Below are 18,778 nucleotides of genomic sequence, written 5' to 3'. Positions count from 1 at the left end.
AGAATTGAGAAAGTGTCTTCCTCCTGACACTTCGATCCTTGCTTTCATTTGGCATTGGCAGTTAATTGCCTGGGTAACGACACTGACTCCATTGAGAATTCCTCTCCATGTGGAGCCTGCACCGATACTACAACAGAGACTTCAGCCCCAGCTAGGGACATTTCTCCTTTTATACAGTGCTTTGCAGCAGGATCTCTAACCCATCAGGATTAAGGTAGCAGTGCTGCCCACCTGGACCCTCTATATCACTGTGAACAAGAGAATCAAAGCAGCCTCTGTTTAAAAAGTCACTTCCAGGATGTCTGCAACCTTTGCAGCAATTAATTATTTTTAAAGTGTTATGCAAGCCAATATAGAGCATTAAAAAAAGTGACAGCACTGCAAGTGGCCATTCAGCCCATCATGTCTGCATTGGCCCAAGAGAGAAAAATAAACCAGCCGTTCATTTTAATCCCAGTTGTCGGCACCCGATCCAGAGCACAGTCCCATCAATGCAAGTAGGGAGGAATATTGGCTAGGACATTGAGAGAACTCTTTGATCTTTTATGAATTGTGCATCTGAATCTTTTATGTCCATCCGCAGTATAATAAACAAGGATTGCCTTTGATTAAATCAGGCTGGCTTGGGTTCTGTTTGAGAGGTTGGCGTGGCTGAAGCTGGGAGCTGCTGGCACAGTCATATTTGCATGATGGGCCCAGTCCAAACCTGTTTTTGTCATTTTTGATAGGTGACAATAGATAAATGAGACGTTAACATTTAAACTCATTTCGGTGGCTTTGGTTGAAGTGGAAATCTTGGCTGGTTTCCCGAGGAAAGTTCTTTTTCACATGTTAGAACATAGAACATAGAAAGCCACAGCACAAACAGGCCCTTCGGCCCACAAGTTGCGCCGATCATATCCCTACCTCTAGGCCTATCTATAGCCCTCAATCCCATTAAATCCCATGTACTCATCCAGAAGTCTCTTAAAAGACCCCAACGAGTTTGCCTCCACCACCACCGACGTCAGCCGATTCCACTCACCCACCACCCTCTGAGTGAAAAACTTACCCCTGACATCTCCTCTGTACCTACCCCCCAGCACCTTAAACCTGTGTCCTCTCGTAGCAACCATTTCAGCCCTTGGAAATAGCCTCTGAGAGTCTACCCTATCCAGACCTCTCAACATCTTGTAAACCTCTATCAGGTCACCTCTCATCCTTCGTCTCTCCAGGGAGAAGAGACCAAGCTCCCTCAACCTATCCTCATAAGGCATGCCCCCCAATCCAGGCAACATCCTTGTAAATCTCCTCTGCACCCTTTCAATGGCTTCAACATCTTTCCTGTAATGAGGTGACCAGAACTGCACGCAGTACTCCAAGTGGGGTCTAACCAGGGTCCTATAAAGCTGCAGCATTATCTCCCGACTCCTAAACTCAATCCCTCGATTAATGAAGGCTAGTACGCCGTACGCCGCCTTGACCGCATCATCCACCTGCGAGGCCGATTTAAGAGTCCTATGGACCCGGACCCCAAGGTCCTTCTGATCCCCTACACTGCTAAGAATGGTACCCTTCATATTATACTGCTGCTTCATCCCATTGGATCTGCCAAAATGGATCACTACACACTTATCCGGGTTGAAGTCCATCTGCCACTTCTCCGCCCAGTCTTGCATTCTATCTATGTCTCGCTGCAACTTCTGACATCCCTCCAAACTATCCACAACACCACCTACCTTGGTGTCATCAGCAAACTTACCAACCCATCCCTCCACTTCCTCATCCAGGTCATTTATGAAAATGACAAACAGCAAGGGTCCCAGAACAGATCCCTGGGGCACTCCACTGGTCACTGACCTCCATGCAGAGAAAGACCCCTCCACAGCCACTCTCTGCCTTCTGCAGGCAAGCCAGTTCTGGATCCACAAGGCAACAGTCCCTTGGATCCCATGCCCTCTCACTTTCTCAAGAAGTCTTGCATGGGGGACCTTATCGAACGCCTTGCTGAAGTCCATATAGACCACATCCACCGCTCTTCCTTCGTCAATGTGTTTGGTCACATTTTCAAAGAACTCAACCAGGCTCGTAAGGCACGACCTGCCCTTGACAAAGCCGTGCTGACTACTTTTGATCATACTAAACTTCTCTAGATGATCATAAATCCTGTCTCTCAGGATCCTCTCCATCAACTTACCAACCACTGAGGTTAGACTCACCGGTCGGTAATTTCCCGGGCTGTCCCTGTTCCCTTTCTTGAATATAGGGACCACATCTGCAATCCTCCAATCCTCCGGAACCTCTCCCGTCTCCATCGACGATGCAAAGATCATCGCCAAAGGCTCCGCAATCTCCTCCCTCGCCTCCCACAGTAACCTGGGGTACATCCCATCCGGTCCCGGCGACTTACCAACCTTGATGCCATTCAATAGTTCCAACACATCCTCTTTCTTTATGTCCACATGCTCGATCCTTTCTGTCCACCGCAAACCAGCAGTACAACCACCCAGATCCCTTTCCACCGTGAATACCGAGGTAAAGTATTCATTAAGCACCTCCGCCATTTCTAACGGTTCCGCACAAACTTTTCCCCCTTCACCTTTTAAGGGTCCTATGCCTTCACATCTCATCCTTTTACTCTTGACATATTTGTAGAAAGCCTTGGGATTCTCCTTAATCTTACCCGCCAAGGTCTTCTCATGACCCCTTCTCGCTCTCCTAATTTCCTTCTTAAGCTCCTTCCTACATCCCGTATACTCCTCTAAATCCTTAACACCTCCTAGCTCTCTGAACCTTCTGTACGCCTCTCTTTTCTTATTCACCAGGTTCATCACAACCTTCGTGCACCACGGTTCCCGTACCCTACCAACACCCCCCTGTCTCATCGGAACATTGTCATGCAGAGCTCCAGACAAACATTCCTTGAAAATCCTCCACTTTCCTTCGGTACTTTTCCCCAAGAATGTTGCCATGAGACCTTACATCCATCTGATCCAGCAAACACTGTCGCGATGTAACGCTTCCCCCGAAGGAGAGAACAAGGGATCAGCTTCATAAAAATAAAGCTGTCACAGCTAACGGATGTGGCAGAGTGAGGATGATTTGAATTACTTCCCGGTCGTGGGAAGTCAGAATGGAAAACCAAGAACAGAACAAAACCATGCCATTTACAGGCAAGACTCAGGCTGCCTGGAGCAGAGGGTGAATATCCTGACTGGAATTGAGGTGGAGAGGTACTGGCAGCGTGTGCATAGCATGTCAAACCTGTGACACCTCCCCATGACACCTTAATATGTAAGGAGCCAGCCATGCTTTACCATTGATCATTCCTCTTGGGTTGTGATACTTCCCCTGAACAGTCAGTCATTGATCAATAACCAAATCATGTTCCAGGGTCTGCCCTACGCCTCAGCAATACCATAGCAAGACAATGAGTTTAGACATTTTTAATCATTTGGAGGGGCTAGTTCCCTTCATTTGACTTTGCAGAAACTTAGGTCATCTTCTGTCAAAGTCCAGTCAAAACAGAATGATACATCGGAAGCATGGTAATGTAAGTTATAAGATAAGTAACAAGCAGCTAAACAACTTCCATCATTCTAACGGGACTAAACAGGCTAGATGCAGGAAGGATGTTCCTGATGTTGTGGGTGTCCAGAACTAAGGGTCACAGTCTAAGGGTACGGAGTAAACCTGTTAGGACTGAGATGAGGAGAAATTTCTTCACCCAGAGAGTGGAATTCACTACCACAGGAAGCGGTTGAGGCCAAAACATTGTGGCCGGGATTCTCCCAAAAACTTCTAAGTGCCGAATTTGCGTAAAAACTGGAGTAAATCACGTTGTTTTTTTAGCGGGATTTTCAAAATGAATCTCCCACACTTTGTGCATCACAGAGAGCCCTCGCGTGAATCACAATAAGAATCAGTGTGTGGGGCCTACTCCCTCTGGAGAAGCTGGCAGCACAGTGCTGAGCAGGCCACTGCGTGTGCACAATCCATCATTGGGGAGATCGACTCATGCGTAATGACCTCACACTGCCGCCTCCCGATCGCTGGCCAACCCTGCAACCTTGCAACATTGCCCCTCTGATCCACCCGCCCGCCCCAATCGCTGACCTTCCGGATGTCTCTAGTCCAGCCTCGACTCCCACCAATGGCCCGCATCGATCTCCCCCCCCTTGGCAGTCCCGATCTCCCAATCCACCCCCCACTGGCCCCGACACCCCCCCGTAGTACCAACCCCCCCCCCCCAGTAGGCTGACCCCCACCCCACCCCACCTCAATGGCCAGCCCCGATCAGCCCTTCCCTCCCTTTGTCACCATCCCTAAGTGCAGAGTGGCAACGGGATCCCCCACCTATCTCGCCAGCACAGGTCCCACCCCCAGTAGGCCCTGCCTCTCTGGCCCCACTGCCTTGGCACTGCCCAATGCCCAATGGGGTGCCAGGGTGCCCTCTGGGCATTGCCACATTGTCCCTTGGGCAGTGCTGGGGGGGCCAGGCTGGCACTGCCAGGCCCAGGAGGCATACCCCCTCCACTCAACCTTCTGGGGGCCTCCATATTCCCTCCTTCATTACCGTAGGGTTGTGCCGCCAGGTCCCCATTAGTGGGGAGTTGTTGTAAACCCTGCTGGAGTGAAACACTCCTGGTGGTGGGAGGTGGGGGGAGGCTCAAGGGATATGGAGGGAAGGCAGAAAAAAGATCCCACCAGGAAGAAAAAAATGTAAATCAACCTCGGACCAACGCTATTCATCTGTGCCAAATGCAGAAGGCACTGGCACTCATAAATTGGCCTCTACAGCTGCACAGGCAATGTTCTATTCAGAAGTGCCATACACCCTGGACACAATTTACTATAACTGCCTTCAGGATAATGATAGGTATCATAAGGGTAGCACGGTGGCACAGCAGTTAGCACTGCTGCCTCATTGTGCCAGGGACTGGGTTCGATTCCCAGCTTGGGTCACTGTCTGTGCGGAGTCTGCACGTTCTCCCCGTGTCTGCGTGGGTTTCCTCCGGGTGCTTCGGTTTCCTCCTACACTCCAAAGATGTGCGGGTTAGATAGATTGGCCATGCTAAATTGCACCTTAGTTTCAGGGGGACTAGTAGGGTAAATACATGGGGTTATGGGGATAAAGCCTAGGTGGGATTGTTGTCGGTGCAGGTTCAATGGGTCAAATGGCCTCTTTCTGCACTGTAAGGATTCCATGATATGGTTACATTACTTGAATGTTCCTCCTCTGACCATCTTTCCCCCACCCTCACTCCCCCCCTACCCCCCACCCATCTCCCATCCTGTGTATCAACAACAACAAGTATTACAGAGCAGTTGACTTGTCCTGGTGCTCCTTTGCATCTTCTTCTCCAGCCGTTCCGTTGCCTAGGGCCCGATTTTACCATTTTGATTCTAAGTGCTGAATCTGGGAGCAATTCAGATCTGACTTGGAAACCTGTTCTCACGCGCTCCCATACACACTCAGCCTGAAAAGCAATCGCGAGTCTGAATCGTGCTGTGGGCAGGGCTTATCGCGCCCGAAACGCTGCTGCCCCGATCGGAGCTTTGAACTGCGCACACACAGTGAGAAAACAATTTGAAAAACGCACCCCTGTCACATCACAAAAAGCGGATAAAGTGACCCGGGAGCAAAAGGCGGGAGCGATGGCCCCCACAGACATCGCCCCAACTCCCAACATAACTGTCACCCTTATCCATCCCACCCCCCCGCTACCCAGACCGATCGCAATCCCTTGCAGACTTCCCCTCACCGATCGCCTGCAGAATGACAGCAGACCCCCCCTTCTCCCCCATCGATCACCTGCACAGTGACAGCTGTCCCTCCCCCTTCTCCCCCACCGATCACCCGCAGAGTGACAACGGACCCCCCTACTCCCCCACCAATCGCCCATAGAGTGACAGCGGTCCCCCCTTCTCCCCCACCGATCGCCTGCAGAATGACAGCGGACCCCCCCCCCTTCTACCCCACCAATCACCCGCAGAGTGTCAGCAGTCCCGCCACTTCCCCCTGCCGATCGCCCGCACAGTGACAGCAGACCCCCCTTCCCCCCCACCGATCACCCACAGAGTGACAGCGGTCCCCCCTTCCCCCCAACCGATTGCCCGCAGAGTGACAGCGGTCCCCCGCTTCCCCCCCACCGATCGCCCGCAGAGTGGCAGCGGTCCTCCCCTTCCCCCCCACCGATCGCTCGCAGAGTGACAGCGGTGCCCCACTTCCCCCCCACCGATCGCCCGCAGAGTGACAGCGGTCCTCCCCTTCCCCCCAACCGATTGCCCGCAGAGTGACAGCGGTCCCCCCCTTCCCCCCCACCGATCGCTCACCGAGTGACAGCGGTCCCCCCCCTTCCCCCCCACAGATCGCCCGCAAAGTGACAGTGGTCCTCCCCTTCCCCCCCACCAATCGCTCGCAGAGTGACAGCGGTCTTCCCTTCCCCCTCTACTGTTCTCCCGCAGAGTGGCAGCGGACCCCCCTTTCCCCCCCACCGATCGGCCACAGAGTGACAGCAGTCCCCCCCTTCCCTCCCACCGATCAGCTACAGAGTGACAGCGGTCCCCCCCTTCCCTCCCACCGATCGGCCACAGAGTGACAGCAGTCCCCCCCTTCCCTCCCACTGATCAGCTACAGAGTGACAGCGGTCCCCCCTTCCCCCACCAATCACCCGCAGAGCGACAGCGGAAGCCCCTGCCCCTGCCCCCTCCCACCCCCCACCAGAGAACCATCTGGCCTCCCCCTCCTCACCAGAGAATGATCTGATCCGCCTCCCTCACCATCCCCCCCCACCCCACCACCACCGCTCTGAGTCAGAGAGCCGTTCAAAGCTCTGAACTTACCTTTTCAGAAGCTGGAGTGCCCGAAACAGACCTTTGCTGAGCATGTCTGTTTCGCGCCGAATCTGGACGGGCGAACGCGATGGTAAAGGGGGAAATGCTGGTAAAGTTGGGCTGGCAGCCCATTAATTCAATTTAAATGCATGCAAATGCACTTAAATCGCCATTGCACCTGTTTCGGGCATGGTTCGGATCGCGGCCATTTTCGGGCCTTGGTAAAGTGAGCATCTGCATGGACGCGGGCGCGGATTTCGCTAATCGCCTCACGCCCGACTTTACCAAGTTTTCACGCCCACGCAATGGTAAAATCGGGCCCCTAGAGTACCGAGCAAGTGTCTTTTCTTTAATATGCTCTTCAAAAAAGTACTTTGGAAGCTTCACCTGCAAACAGGATTAAAAAAGCAATCATTACAGAATCCTTCAGAAGTTTTCACAATTTTGAAATTAGATTACTCATTCGGAATCAATATTATAGAATTAGATGCTGTTGTGGTTTACACATTGATGTGCAAACCTTCATATGCAGAAGCCTGGATAATTCAATCAGGTGCCAATGGATTCTGGAGATACTTGACTGTTTAACTGACATGTTACCCTCGCTTTATAATAAGTTGTATGTACAGCGCTTCTTATGTAGGATTTCTGTGATTCAAAAGGATTACTGCACATTGCATTATTCGACAGAACGTCCTTGGTACGAACAAAAAACTTAAAACCCAAGGTATGCCAGAGATATCTCTCCCAATAAAGCCAATATACCTTCTAGACAATGTTTTATTTTAAAAAACGTTGGATATTTATATGTACCTTTATATATAAATACTCTAAAATAGTAGATGACAATTTGTTTAAAATTAATCAAAAACAGTGCATTTATGTTATACCTTATCACATCTTCAGAATATCCCACAGCATTGTAAATCCATGATATCTTCAACCTACTCACTGTTGTCAAACACGACAGCTAGTTTCCAAACATCAAAATTTCAAAATAGAAAAATGAGATGTTAACATTGAAATTGATATTGGGGGTGTTGGTTGAAGTAGGAATCTTGGCCAGGTCTCCAAGCAAACTCTCTGTTCTTTATCCTGTGGTGCGCTGTGATATTTTACATCCACCTGATCTAGCAGACAATGTCTTGATGTAACATTTCGTCTATCCAGGGACTAGAAACGCCGCCAATACGCCACTCCCTTGCTGGAATGTAAGCATTTATGCCCAAGTCCTGAGTGCAACTTGAACCTATGGTCTTCTGGCTCAACTACAGCCAACTAAATCAACTGGTCATTGGGGAAATGGGGCCTCATATCTGAAAGAATGTACCCCTGACAGTGGACAGGGGAGTAACTAAGTAAAAACCTGGGCTAAGCTTGCAGCTTGTACAATGATCACAACATTAACAGCTGTCAGCTCTGTCAGCAGTGTTTATATTTACCACCACTGGTGTTTCTGCCTCCTGAGGTAGCAGGGGAACCAATTGTCATGATGGCACATCGAAAAGCAGCATTATAACCGAGTTTATTTTATAACTGCCCTGTTAAGGGGTCATTAAAAAAAAACACAGAAGTGCTGCGATTAGATATGTTTTAATTCACGAGGACTGCCTCTTGTCTAGGTTATTTCCTGTGTCACCTTGCAAAGAATGTGCCTCCTATCAACTTGGCATTTCATTTCAACCACTGAAGAAATAAGGATCAGAGAGACGTTTGATCCCTCTCACCTCACAGCAAGTGTCTCAATCTGTTCGGCAATACTGACATCAAATACCCATCAAAGAGCACCCTTTGCAGAGCAGACAAGCAACTCAAGCATAAAATCATTTCTGAAAAACCCGGCTTGTAACTCAATGGGGGACACCCTGCACCATGAGAACTGCTGGCAAAGTTATTAGCAGCAACTTCCAAGAGCGATAAGAAAACTTTGAAAGCAAGGCAAAGAGATAGAAGGAGAGAGAAACTAGCCAACATTAGAAACATTCAGGGGATTAACTCGGATAGCCCCTGTAAATAGATGCGGTGGTTGTAAGGAGTGATTAAACCATTCCTATTACATGTAATGCAGGCAGCTACACCAACTTGGTGCTGTCACTAATTGCTGTATGCAGTCAATGTTAAATCACTGTTTATTGGTTAAAAATATCAACACGGAGCCCAAAAGCATAACATCCCAACAATACTTAAAGGTAGCTGCCTTTCTTAAAGTTGTTCAATTCATCTTAGGAGGTGAATTACAAGAACTGTACCTGACCTTGGTAACATTGAAGCATGGTACAACATGGCAAACACTGGGCTCAAAGGTTTTTGGACATTGCACTGAAGATCTTGGCGCAGGATGTGGAAAAGAAGAGAGATAACCTGTGTCTATAGAAGCCCAGGAATCGTTCCAGGCACATGTTCAAAAGGCAATTCGAGCAGATAGCTGTGGAGGATAATGCCAGGGAATCAAGCACCAATGATATGCAGTGCCGCAAGAAGTTGAATGATCTCACATGAATGGTCAAGGTCAGTGAATGCATCTTCAAATGCCATCTTCCACCAAGTGTACCACCAGCCTCAGCCACTGCTCAAGCCACTACACCTCACCACTCACATCACCATTTCTATTCATCATGATTCGAACCTAACCTTCACTCTCATGCACTTAACATTGCTGAAAGTCTCATATCCACATCTCATAGCTTGGACATATTACCAGCATGACAGCCACATAGGCCAAATGAGCTGCACAACAAGCATTGGTACACTTCCCTCTCCCTTGCAGGTGACATATCTCTAGAAGCAGCAGGGGCTAAGCAGAGGGAGGCTGGCAGTAGCTCCAGTGTGCATGCTGTCCTGCCTTAAGAAGACAGTATTCATCCTCCCAAACCTGCCACCCTGTGAGTGTCCTCACTGTTGCTGGTTAGCCAGCCGGCCCAGACTGGTGCCAACATTCCAAGAAGGTGCAGCCTAACACTGGGCCTTCTGGAATCAGAACTGTGCAAGGCCATTCTTTCATCAGGATTGCACTTTGCAAAATAATTAGAGAAATAATTGATTTAATTGCCCATAGATGATATTAATTCACTTAATGAATTGATAACAGTAGAGATTACACGTGGGCAATAAAAAAAAACCCAACCCTCTCACCTCACCAAGAATGAAGATGTTCCCTCATCCATTATAAAAGACAGAAATATTGCTCAAGTTCCAATATATTTTCTATACTGCCTTTAATATAGGAAAATGGAATGGAGGGGAGCGGATGGCCTAGTGGTATTATCGCTAGACTATTAATTCAGAAACTCAGCTAATCTTCTGAGGACCTGGGTTCAAATCCTACCACAGCAATTGGTGGAATTTGAATTCAATTTTTAAAAATCTGGAATTAAGAATCTGATGACCATGAAACCATTATTGATTGTCGGAAAAGCCCATCTAGTTCACTAAATGTCCTTAACGGAAGGAAATCATAGAAATCATAGAAACCCTACAGTACAAAAGGAGGCCATTCGGCCCATCGAGTCTGCACCAACCACAATCCTACCCAGGCCCTACCCCCATATCCCTACATGTTTTACCCACTAATCCCTCTAACTTACACATCTCAGAACACTAAGGGGCAATTTAAGCATGGCCAATCAACCTAACCTGCGCATCTTTGGAATGTGGGAGGAAACCGGAGGAAACACACGCAGACACGAGGAGAATGTGCAAACTCCACACAGACAGTGACCTAAGCCGGGAATCGAACCCAGGTCCCTGGAGCTGTGAAGCAGCAGTGCTAACCACTGGAAATCTGCCATCCTTACCTGCTCTGGCCTACATGTGACACCAGAGCTGCAGCAATGTGGTTGACTCTCAACTGCGCTTCAAGAGCAACTAGGGATGGGCAATAATTGCTGGCCAGCCAGTGATGCCCGTATCCCACAAATGAATGAAAAAATTGGAATGGAATAAAATGATGGTTTAGCGAAGAAGAAAATAAATAGATGTCAACCATGATGGGAGATTTAAGAGAGGATGATGGGAGGCCAGGAAGGGAGGACTTTGGAGAAATCAACCCCACAGTTAAAAAAACATGGATAAGATGGGTGGGGATCAAAATATTAGGTCTATAAGTGTAGAGGCTGGGGACGAGCTTGGGGCTGGGACAAGGCTGGCAAAGAAGAAGAGCACTCTGGGGGAGGATGACCTCACTGGGCCTGGAGGTCTGGAGTGCTTATACTTCAATGCAAGGAGCGTAGCAGGTAAGACAGACGAACCTAGGGCCTTAATGCTCACGAGGAATTTGGATGTGGGTGCGGTGACAGAGACTTGGTTGAAAGAGGGACAGGACTGGCAGCTGAATATTCCGGGGAACAAGTGTTTTAGGCGAGACAGAGGAGGGGCCAAAAGAGGTGGGGGAGTAGCAGTATTAGTTGGAGAGCATATTACAGCGGTGCAGAGGGAGGACAATTCAGAGGGGTCGTGTAACAAGTCACTCTGGGTGGAGCTTAGAAACAGGAAGGGCGCAGTCACTATGTTGGGGGTATACTACAGGCCCCCCAACAGCCCAAGGGAAGTGGAAGAATGGATATGTCAGGAGGTACTGGATAGGTGCAGGAAAAATAGGGTTGTTGTAGTGGGAGACTTCAATTTCCCTGGTATAGACTGGAAATCGCTGAGAGCTGGGACTCTGAATGGGGAGGAATTTGTAAAATGCGTACAGGAGGGTTCGTTGGAACAATATGTAGATAGCCCGACTAGAGAGGGGGCTATACTGGACCTAGTACTGGGGAATGAGCCCGGTCAGGTCTTCAAAGTTTCGGTAGGGGAACATGTAGCAAATAGTGACCATAATTCTGTTAGCTTTAGGATCGTGATGGAAAAGGATGAGTGGTGTCCCAAGGGTAAGGTGTTGGATTGGGGGAAGGCTAACTTTAGTGGGATTAGGCAGAAATTGGCAGCTCATGATTGGGAGAGGCTGTTTGAGGGTAAATCCACATCTGGCATGTGGGAGTCTTTTAAGGAACAGTTGTTAGGGCTACAGGACAGGCATGTGCCTGTAAAAAAGAAGGATAGGAAGGGTAGGATTCGAGAACCGTGGATAACCAGGGAAATTGAGGGACTGGTCAAAAAGAAAAGAGAGGCGTATGTTAGGTCCAGGCAGCTAAAAATGGAGGGAGCTCTGGAGGAGTACAAAGAAAGTAGGAAAGAACTCAAACGAGGAATTAGAAGGGCAAAAAGGGGTCACGAAATGTCCTTGGCAGACAGGATTAAGGAGAATCCCAAGGCATTTTATTCATGCGTTAGGAACAAAAGGGTTGTCAGGGAAAAAATCGGACCTCTCAGGGACAAAAGTGGGGAATTATGCTTGGAGCCCAAAGAAGTGGGGGAGATCCTAAATGAATACTTTGCGTCGGTATTCACAAAGGAGAGGGATGTGTTGACTGGGAGTGTCTCGGAGGGGAGTGTTGAACCGTTGGAGAAAATCTCCATTACAAGGGAGGAAGTGTTAGGTTTGTTAGAGAATATAAAGACTGACAAATCCCCAGGGCCTGATGGAATCTATCCAAGGCTGCTCAGGGAGACGAGAGATGAAATCGCTGGGCCTCTGACGCAAATCTTTGTCTCGTCACTGGACGCAGGTGAGGTCCCAGAGGATTGGAGGATAGCTAATGTGGTCCCGTTATTTAAGAAGGGTAGGAAGGATAACCCGGGTAATTATAGGCCGGTGAGCTTGACGTCCGTAGTGGGGAAGTTGTTGGAGAAGATTCTTAGAGATAGGATGTATGCGCATTTAGAAAGGAATAAACTCATTAACGATAGTCAGCATGGTTTTGTGAGAGGGAGGTCATGCCTCACTAACCTGGTGGAGTTTTTTGAAGAAGTGACCAGAATGGTTGATGAGGGAAGGGCCGTGGATGTCGTCTATATGGACTTTAGTAAAGCGTTTGACAAAGTCCCTCATGGTAGGCTGGTGAAAAAGGTTGGATCTCATGGGATAAAGGGGGAGGTGGCTAGATGGGTGGAGAACTGGCTTGGTCACAGAAGACAGAGGGTGGTAGTGGACGGGTCTTTTTCTGACTGGAGGCCTGTGACTAGTGGTGTTCCGCAGGGCTCTGTATTGGGACCTCTGCTGTTTGTGATTTATATAAACGATCTGGAAGAAGGTGTAACTGGGGTGATCAGTAAGTTTGCGGACAACACAAAATTGGCAGGACTTGCAGATAGTGAGGAGCATTGTCAGAAGCTACAGAAGGATATAGATAGGCTGGAAATTTGGGCAAAGAAGTGGCAGATGGAGTTCAATCCTGATAAATGCGAAGTGATGCATTTTGGTAGAAATAATGTAGGGAGGAGCTATACAATAAATGGCAGAACCATAAAGGGTGCAGATACGCAGAGGGACCTGGGTGTGCAAGTCCACAGATCCTTGAAAGTGACATCACAGGTGGAGAAGGTGGTGAAGAAGGCATATGGCATGCTTGCCTTTATAGGATGGGGCATAGAGTATAAAAGTTGGGGTCTGATGTTGCAGATGTATAGAACGTTGGTTCGGCCGCATTTGGAATACTGCGTCCCGTTCTGGTCGCCACATTACCAGAAGGATGTGGAGGCTTTGGAGAGAGTACAGAGGAGGTTTACCAGGATGTTGCCTGGTATGGAGGGGCTTAGTTATGAGAAGAGATTGGGTAAACTGGGGTTGTTCTCCCTGGAAAGACGGAGGATGAGGGGAGACTTAATAGAGGTGTATAAAATTATGAAAGGCATGGATAGGGTGAACGGTGGGAAGCTTTTCCCCAGGTCGGTGGTGACGTTCACGAGGGGTCAGAGGTTCAAGGTGAAGGGGGGGAGGTTTAACACAGATATCAGAAGGACATATTTTACACAGAGGGTGGTGGGGGCCTGGAATGCGCTGCCAGGCAAGGTGGTGGAGGCGGACACACTGGGAACAATTAAGACTTATCTAGATAGCCATATGAACGGAGTGGGAATGGAGGGATACAAAAGAATGGTCTAGTTTGGACCAGGGAGCGGCACGGGCTTGGAGGGCCGAAAGGCCTGTTCCTGTGCTGTTTTGTTCTTTGTTCTTTGTATTTCAATATTTCAGTGGGTATGGGATGAAGCATGGATGAAAAAGATTGGTGTTAGACAGGTGGAAGCCAGCAGTTTGGTAATTAATAGAATTCCAATGAACTACAATGAAAATCTACCTAAATGCTGAACCTCAATGTCCCTGATCGATCCTCCAGCCTGGGCTTTTAAGGTTTCTTCTTCACAGATGACCACATGATTACAAAGTGGAAGAATCTGTCTGGCACAGTTGTCTGCACTCTCACCTCAGAGGAAGTTGTGATGCGTACAATGTTTGGGCTGGGCGTGGGAACGGAGTGCTGCACTGTCAGAGGTTGAATCAATGTCAGTCTGTTTGGTAAGGAGGATGAGACACACAACCCCCCAAAGGGATTCTGTAAAAAAAGAGTTGGAAATTCTCCCACCATCCTAAAAACAGAGCAGCACAGCATTTACTGCATTGCTGTATGTGTATAAGCTGCTGCTTTTGCCAACAAAACAACAAGTGATAACACTTTGGAAGTATTTCAGTGCTTTGGGACATCATGAGAATGTGCAATGTGCTATCAACAATGGATGTTCTTTCTCTTTTAAGAGTCAGATTTAATCATTTTAATTTCATTGCTTTATGATTAAAAGCTGTAACAAAACTGCAGCCAGTTTTAAATTACTTTTCTTTCATCTCACCGTCAGTTTTTGCTAGGAGCAAATCATTTGATTAAACTAACTGGATCCCACCAGCGATTGTATATGTTTGTAGTTAAAGTTCACAATAGTTTATTGGCAATTTGGAGTAAATAAGTTGAGGCATATTCTGTCTGGCTATCAAAGAAAATGTATTCCATGAGTGTTTTAATTTTATAATAAATTTTTCACTGAGATAATGCCAATTTACATAGAACGTAAAATATTTGGTTCAGATATTTGAATGCATATTATTTTATTGGAACTCTCGAATACCTGGGTACAAATGATACTAGGCACTAAGAGTACTCAAACTTTCAAGCTTTAATTACTTGTGCACAAGTGAGAACACAATACACAATAAAGCATTGCAAGGTGTTCTGTCAATTCATACAGAAAAAGTAACAGTTATAGTTCACTGTATCTTGCTCTTTGGAATTTTATTGAAAGGGTCTCGTTTTCACCCTGTGGCCAAGGCTGGGAATACAGTGTTTATGAAACTAACACAAGGTTTAGATTAGTCACTTATCCTGAATACACAAGCGCTGGCCTCACTGAAGACCTTGTTTGCTAATAAGCATTTTCCATTACTTGACAGAGTTTTTCATAACTTAATTTCCACAATTGTTGTAACTTAATTTTCCACACCAGCATCCGCAGTTTTTAACTGCTTTTAACTCTAGTTTCACAAGTTCCAGCAACCCCATGGTACTTTATTTGAAGTGAGCATCCTTAATCTTGCAGAACAAAGTGAATTAAATACTTGGCCATAGCTGGAATTACAACTTAATTTCCACAGAACCAGCGCATTTGCTTCATTGATTTTTTTGAAGACTTTTAAGAATTCAAAGGGGTCCCAGAAGGAAAACTGGAAATGCGTATCCAGTTTGAATGACATTTCTTGTTTAACTGTTGCTTAGTTATTAGTTCTTCAGAGCATGTTACTTTTCCAAATGATGTTATAACTGCAACCTAGAAATTTGGGAACACCACCACCTGCAGGTTTCCCTTCAAGTCACTCACCATCCTGACTTGGAACTATATTGTTGTTTCTTCACTGTTGCTGGGTTAAATCCTGGAACTCCCTTCCTAACCGCAGAAGTGGAAAACATTAAGCAATGGATAGCCCTTTCTGAGTTTCTTGGTGCAGGCAAGATGTCTACAGCAGCCTTCATAAAGGGTATAAATTATTTATGTGGGTTCCAGAATCAAAGGAATGTTTTGGAAAGTAAAGATAATTAGTTCAATCTCTATCTAGGAGGTCTCAGGGGTGCCACTTTGCCATAAGTTGCTAGAGGGCACCCTTTTTTGGGTTCATGTGTGCGAATTTTCACAGAAAATAAGCAGTTTATGACTGGAACTGGAGCAGCTTGGAAACAAGCAGAGAGAAAACATTGTCAACAGTAAAACTTGGGTCCTGGGAACAACTTTGAGAAGCAGAGAGAGGATTTAACAGAAGCTATGGATCAGAAGTAAAAAGGGCTATCAAAAACAAAGACTATTGCCTGATTTTAGAGTTACTGAGCAAAAAAAGCAGCGAGGCCCACACTTTAGCTGGGGTGTTCACAATCACGAGGTGCTTGAAGAAAGTTGGAGAGTCAGCTAGATGGTTGCTAGTGGAAGGACGCCAAGAAACCTCAGAATAGCAGAAACAGTGAGGAGAATCAAACTGAATTCCTGAGAGCTGTAGCACAACTTGATTGGGTCCCAAGACAACTGAAGGAACCTTTAAAGTATAGAGGACCTCAAAGATGGAAATAAAAGTAGAATAGGGAGTGTCCCATTGAGATTTTAGGTCTTAAAAAATAAGTGTTAATGAAATAGTTAATTTAGTCATTAAGTTGTTTGCTTAAACCTTGTACAGTAGAAACTTAAGTTTAAAATATGAAAGCTTATGGCATAATTCTTTCAGTTAATAACTAGGAGTCTTTTTTTAAAGAAGTTATTGGTCTCTCACAGAATCGTAACATACACAGGAGATCAGGCAGAGTTTCAAGTTGATGACCTTACATCAGAACACAAATGAGACCAGTAGCCTCATTCTTATAGAATCCTTATAATGCAGTAGGAGGCCATTCGGCCCATCGAGTCTGCACCAACTCTCAAAGACCTTATATTTAAGGTGTGGGTCAATTTCCTTGGGTTGGTTGTCTACCATTTGTTGTGCCTCCATTAAAACCAGAAGTGGGTGAGTTGGAGGTAGATTATGATTGTGAATCAGATCTTACTATTTTAAACCTCCCACCCAACATAAACCCAATCATTTTTTGGGGGTTTACCTTTCCTCCTTTCTGTGCTTATAATCCAATTATTGAAAGATGAATCCCAGCTCCACTGTGACATTGATAAGCCATGGAGTTCTCATGAAATAATGTATTCTACATTGAACACATTGACTGTAGGTAGGATTAGTACAAGTGGATTTGCAGTGAGATGGTTAATTCCCTTCAAGATCAACCAGTCTTTCTTGTTATTGAAGATTTAGCAAGCTTCCTTTCCTGTACTAATCCAAATGCCCTTGGGCAATAAAATAAGGAAAAAATAAAGAAGACAAAAGCGGGAACTTGCTTCTATAAAATGTCTCTCACAACCTCAGGCTGTTCCTAAAGTGGCTCATGGCCAATGAAATACTTTGGAAATGTTGTCACTGGTGACAATGTCGGCAGATACAACAGTGAATTTGCATTCAGCAAAATGCTACAAACAGCAAAGAACTAAATTATCTATTTTGGTAATGCTGTTTGAGGAATGAATGTTGATCAGGATACTGGGAGAACACCCCTCTTCCTCTTTGAATACAGCCATGCGATCGTGTCTGCACACTTGACACATTTGCCAGGGCAGACAGAACCTTGGTTTAACGTCATGTCCAAAAGTCAGCACCTCCAACAATGCAGCTCTCCTTTAGTGCTGCATTGAATCTAGACTATGCGCTCATGTCTCTAGAGTGGGTTTGACCCCCAAAGCACTTCTGTTTCAAAGCTGAGAGTGCTAGCACCCAGCCAAGGCTGACATTTATATACATATACATTTGTACATATATACACATATATAATGCACTATCTGATAGGGCGATGGATACAGATTCAATAATTGCCTTCAGAAGAGAATTAGATAAATAGTTACAATAGAGAAGAACTATCAGAGATGGAGAAAGGGCATCTGGTTTTCTCTTCAAAAGCACTGGCACTGACTCAAACAGCACCTCCCGTGCTGTCCTGTAAGAAGTCTCACAACACCAGATTAAAGTCCAACAGGTTTATTTGGTATCAAATAACTGTTGGACTTTAACCTGGTGTTGTGAGGCTTCTTACTGTGCCCACACCAGTCCAACGCCGGCATCTCCACATCAGTCCTATTCCAAGACTGTATGATTTTATAGCAGTAGCTACCTGGATGCCAGTTCCAGGCTGGAATCTAATGCAATTTTGATTGTTTACATGTCAAATAACAGATACCTAAAAGAGAATTATAGGCTGGAATCTGACTGGGGAGCTCAGGTGGTGTATACAACAGATTTCCAGAAGTGGGTCACAGATTGTGATCTAATGGTGGAGTTTGAATGCTTTATAAATTGACTAACAGATTGCCAGGGTGAGCCAGAGGCTGGAATCCAACTTAGAGATTTGGATAGTTTAAATGTAGAATAACAGACAGTCAGGACTGAGTTACAGGCTTTAATCTCATCAAGAGATGGTTTTACGTGAAATAAAAGATATCAATTTAAATGAGGGGTGAAAATGAATTATTTGTAGAATGATAGCTACCCAAGAGTTAGTTACTGGTTGGAATGTAAGACACAATACAAAGTATTTCATCCCTATTCAATTTGTTTTAGTTTAAATTTGTGTATGTTTGCGGCACGATGGCACAGTGATTAGCACTGCTGCCTCACAGTGCCAGGGACCCCGGTTCAATTCCCGGCTTGGGTCACTGTCCGTGTGGAGGCTGCATGTTCTCCCCGTGTCTGTGTGGGTTTCCTCCGGGTGCTCCGGTTTTCTCCCACAGTCCAAAAGACGTGCTGGTTAGGTGCATTGGCCATGCTAAATTCTTCCTCAGTGTACCCGAACAGGCGCCAGAATGTGGCGACTAGGAGATTTTCACAGTAACTTCATTGCAGTGTTAATATAAGCCTACTTGTGACACGAGTAAGTAAAATAAAAAAAGAAAGAATTGGCTACAGAAATTGAGAAGACTTCACCAGGTGATTAGCGAAACACTCAAGGGTTGAAATCTC

Source organism: Mustelus asterias, chromosome 19 (genome assembly GCF_964213995.1).
Source record: "Mustelus asterias chromosome 19, sMusAst1.hap1.1, whole genome shotgun sequence".
Lineage (NCBI taxonomy): Eukaryota > Metazoa > Chordata > Chondrichthyes > Carcharhiniformes > Triakidae > Mustelus > Mustelus asterias.
Note: the sequence above shows the minus strand (reverse complement) of the source record.